The sequence below is a fragment of the Lolium rigidum genome, chromosome 3 (genome assembly GCF_022539505.1).
Source record: "Lolium rigidum isolate FL_2022 chromosome 3, APGP_CSIRO_Lrig_0.1, whole genome shotgun sequence".
Lineage (NCBI taxonomy): Eukaryota > Viridiplantae > Streptophyta > Magnoliopsida > Poales > Poaceae > Lolium > Lolium rigidum.
In genome coordinates, this window is record NC_061510.1 from 263,371,324 (window position 1) to 263,376,957 (window position 5,634).

Sequence of the window (5,634 nt, forward strand, 5' to 3'; positions counted from 1 at the left end):
TTATAAGAATCACACGAGATATAATGCTTGAGTCTTTGTCCATTCACCACTTGCGTAGCATTGCCTTGGAGAGAGCTAATTTTAATTGCTCCTGAACGATACACCTCCTCAACAACATATGGTCCTTCCCATTTCGAGAGTAATTTCCACTGCAAAGAATACGAGACAGAGACCGATACAATAGGACTTTATCCCCAATATTAAACTCTCTTTTGATGATCCTTCTATCATGCCATTTTTTAACTTTTTCTTTAAATAGTTTAGCATTTTCATAAGCTTCACTTCTCCATTCATCTAGAGAACTTAATTGTAGCAACCTCTTATCACCGGCAAGTTTAGGATCTTTATTTAATTCTCTAACGACCCGATAAGCTTTGTGTTCTAGTTCTAAAGGTAAATGACAAGCTTTTCCGTAAACCATTTTATAAGGTGACATTCCCATGGGGTTTTTATAAGCGAGTTCTATAAGCCCATAGTGCGTCTTTCAATTTACTAGCCCAATTCTTTCTAGATTTATTAACGGTTTTACGCAAGATAGATTTAATTTCTCTATTTGATAATTCTACTTGACCACTACTTTGAGGGTGATAAGCGGAAGCAATTCTATGATTAATACCATACTTAGCAAGAGTTTTTCTAAAACCTCCATGAATAAAATGAGAACCTCCATCGGTCATAATATATCTAGGTACTCCAAATCTAGGAAAAATAATATCTAAAAGCATTTTTAAAGAGGTCTCACCATCGGCACTTTTTGTAGGTATGGCTTCCACCCATTTAGTAACATAATCAACGAGCAACAAGTATATGAGTGTTACCTTTTGAAGAGGGAAAAGGTCCCATGAAGTCAAATCCCCAACAATCGAACGGTTCAATAACAAGAGTATAATTCATAGGCATTTCATTGCGTCTGGAGATATTACCAACCCTTTGACATTCATCACAAGATAGAATAAACTTCCTTGCATCTTTGAAGAGAGTTGGCCAATAAAAACCTGATTGTAGAACCTTTTGCACGGTTCTATCTCCGGCGTGATGTCCTCCATAAGCACTGCCATGACATTTACTCAATATCTCTTGTTGTTCATATTCGGGAACACACCTTCGCATAATACCATCCACTCCTTCTTTATATAAGTGTGGGTCATCCCGGAAATAATGCCTCAAGTCATAAAAGAATTTCCTCCTCTGCTGAGCTGAAAAGGTTGGAGGCAAGTACTTGGAAACAATAAAGTTAGCATAATCGAGCATACCAAGGATCTGTCTCGCGAGCTCACCTTTATTACAGCCAATTATTCATTTGGAAAACTATCATTAACAGGAACAGGATCATAAGCAATATTTTCCAATCTAGACAAATTATCGGCAATAGGATTATCAGCACCCTTCCTATCTACAATATGTAAATCAAATTCTTGCAACAGAAGTACCCATCTAATAAGCCTTGGCTTAGCATCTTTCTTTGTCATAAGGTATCTAATTGCAGCATGATCGAGTATGAATTGTAACTTTTGAATCAACAATATAAGATCTAAATTTATCACAAGCAAAGACTACAACTAACAATTCTTTTTCGGTAGTAGCATAATTTCTTTGAGCAGCATCAAGAGTTTTACTAGCATAATGAATAACATTTAATTTTTTATCTACTCGCTGTCCAAGAACAGCGCCTACAGAAAAATCACTAGCATCACACATAATTTCAAATGGTAAATTCCAATCAGGAGGTTCAACTATAGGAGCAGTTGTTAAGGCTTTCTTTAGAGTTTCAAAAGCTTCCTTACAATCATCATCAAAAACAAAAGGTACATCTTTTTGAAGAAGATTAGTAAGAGGTTTTGAAATCTTGGAGAAATCTTTAATAAATCTCCTATAAAACCCAACATGACCAAGAACACTACGAATACCTTTAACATCCCTTGGATAGGGCATCTTCTCAATAGCTTCAACTTTAGCTCTATCAACTTCGATACCTCTCTCGGAAATTTTATGTCCCAATACAATTCCTTCATTAACCATAAAGTGGCATTTCTCCCAATTAAGAACAAGGTTAGTTTCTTCACATCTCTCGCAAAACTTTATCAAGGTTTCGCAAGCAACTATCAAAAGAATTCCCGTAGACGGAAAAATCATCCATGAATACTTCCACAATACTCTCACAAAAGCCATGAAAAATAGCAGACATGCATCTTTGAAAAGTAGCAGGAGCATTACATAAACCAAAAGGCATACGCCTATAAGCATAAGTTCCATAGGGACAAGTAAAAGTGGTTTTCTCTTGATCTTTAGCTTTAACATCAATTTGTGAAAACCCAGAATAACCATCAAGAAAGCAAAAATGAGTATTTTTAGATAACCTTTCTAGCATTTGATCAATAAATGGTAAAGGGTAATGATCTTTCTTAGTAACTTTATTAACTTTTCGATAATCAATGCACATTCTATACCCTACAACTACTCTTTGAGGTATGAGCTCATCATTATCATTAGGCACAACAGTCATTCCTCCTTTCTTAGGAACGCAATGCCCGAGGACTAACCCATCTACTATCGGCAATAGGATATATAATACCAGCTTCAAGAAGTCGTAATACCTCATTTCTTACCACATCCTTCATCTTAGGAATTAGATGACGTCGAGGTTCAACAACGCGGCTTCGCATCATCTTCCATATTAATGGCATGTTGGCAAATAGAGGGAGAAATCCCCTTCAAGTCATCAAGAGTATAGCCAATAGCACCTCGGTGTTTCTTCAATATTTGCAATAATCTTTCTTCTTCAAACTCTGTAAGCTTAGAACTAATAATAACAAGATATATTTTCTTATCATCAATATGAGCATATTTAAGATTATCAGGCAAAGGCTTTAAATCAAAAATAGGATCTTCCTTGGGTGGCGGTGTTGTACCCAAATCTTCCACCGGTAAATCATGCTTGAGAATAGGTTGGCGAAGAAAAATCTCCTCAAGCTCATCTCTTTCTTTCCTAAAAACTTCACTCTCGCTATCCTCCAAATGTTGTTGCAAGGGATTATTAGGAACAAGAACAATAGATGCACTGCTTGCTCCATTTTAAAATCATTACTAGGCAAATCAGCTTTATAAGGAGTTTTAGTAAATTTAGAGAAGTTAAACTCATAAGATTCACCAGCAAATTTATTCAAAATTTTCTCTTTCTTGCAATCTATAATAGCTCCACAAGTATTTAGAAAAGGTCTACCAAAAATGATAGGACAATAATCACTAGCAGCAGAACCAAGTACCAAAAAGTCAGCAGGATATTTAATCTTACCACATAGAACTTCCACATCTCGAACAATACCAATTGGAGAAATAGTTTCTCTATTAGCCAGCTGAATAACCACATCAATATCTTCAAGTTCACAAGAATCAATTTCGTGCATAATCTCCGTGTAAAGCTCATAAGGTATAGCACTAACACTTGCACCAATATCACATAAACCATAATAGCAATGATCACCAATTCTAACGAGATAGCATAGGAACACTAGCTTGTTTGGGTTTATTAGGATGAGAAACAATATTAGAAGCAGCTTCACGAGAAAATAATATGACCATCCTCTACATTTTCGGTCACAAGATCTTTAACTATGGCAACGACGAGGTTCAACTTTTATTTGTTCTTCGGGTTCTCTAGGTTTCTTTTCACTTTTATGAACCGCACTATTTATAACGAGTACTCTTTCATTTTAGCGGGAAAAGGAGTTTTTTCAATATAAGCTTCGGGAATAACGCGATCAGCAGTTTCAATTACAACACACTTATTAATGGATGAATCAATTTTATCTTTGTACGGTTCATGATACTTATCAAAATTCTTCTTAGGCAATTCATAATGAGAGGCAAAAGCTTTATAAAGGTTTGCGGCAACTTGAGAATCAAGACCATATGTAGCACTCATATTACGAAATGTATCGAGTATCCATAAAAGCTTCAATGCATTTATAATCATAAATTATACCTGACTCTCTATCTTTGTCGTTCTCCCAACCTTCAGTATTTTCTTGGATCCGATCAAGAAGGTCCCTTTTAAACTCTTCTTTGTTGCGTGTAAATGATCGAGAACAAGAAGTATCCAACAAGGTCTTGTCTTGAAAAGAAAGTCTTGCATAGAAATTATCAATAATAACATTACCAGGAAGCTCATGAATGGGGCATTTGAGCATTAAAGACTTCAATCTCCCGCAAGCTTGGGCAATACTCTCTCCATCATGAGGCCAGAAATTATATATGCGGTTCCGATCTTTGTGAATTTCACTTGGAGGATAAAATTTGGAATAAAATAAAGGCACAATGTCCTCCCAGTCAAGAGAATCACCATTCTTCAGCAATTTATACCAATGCGCCGCTTTACCAGACAACGATATAGAGAATAGCTTCTTCCTAACTTCATTCATAGCAATACCTGCACATTTGAATAACCCGCATAATTCATGCAAAAACGAGTAAATGATCACCGGGATGGACGGTTCCATCCCCTTCATAGCGGTTATCCATAACATGTTCAATAATTTTCGTAGGTATTTTATATGGTATTACTTCCTCACACGGCGCCTCATCCACTACCGTTGCGGTAGTAGTAGATTTCCCAAATAGAAATTGAAGAGAAGATCTCTCCATAATGACTTATAGCGACGAGCAGAAATAAAATCAGCACAAACGAGTATAGGTTTTCCTTACCAATTCCGCTTACCAATAGCGCTTCACTCCCCGACAACGGCGCCAGGAAAATAGTCTTGATGACCCACAAGTATAGGGGGTGTATCGTAGTATCTTCGATAAGTAAGAATGTCGATCCCAACGAGGAGCGAGAAGGTGTTGACGAGCGGTTTCGATGAAGGATTCACTTGTAAATGCTCACATACAAGTATTCAGGGGGTTTTGATGTAATAGATGAATAAAGTACGAGTAAGTAAAATGCGAGAGAAATAATTGCAGCGAGTGGCCCAATCCTTTTTAGCACAAAGGAAAAGCCGGTTTGTTTACTTATAATGACCAAACGTTCTCGAGGACACACGGGATTTTAGTCTAGTGTTTTCGCTACATACAGTTGATTAATCTTCATTGTTTTGATAAGTGTTGTGTGGGTGAACCTATGCTAATGTACCGCCCTTCCTAGGACTAATACATACTTGTGATTATACCCCTTGCAAGCATCCGCAACTACAAGAAAGTAATTAAGATAAATCTAACCACGGCCTTAAACTGCGAGATCCTGCGATCCCTCCGCATCGATATACCAAGGGGGTTTAGGTTTCTGTCACTCCGGCAACCCCGCAATTGGCAAACGAGTACAAGATGCATTCCCCTAGGCCCATAAATGGCGAAGTGTCGTGTAGTCGACGTTCACACGACACCACTAGAAGAATAACACCACAACTTAAATATCAGAACATTGAATATTACTCAACCATAGTTCACTACTAACAATTAGACTTCACCCATGTCCTCAAGAACTAAACGAACTACTCACGAGACATCATATGGAACATGATCAGAGGTGATATGATGATGAATAACAATCTGAACATAGACCTTGGTTCAATGGTTTCACTCAATAGCATCAACAACAAGTAGAAATCAATATCGGGAGAGTTTCCCCTATCAAACAAT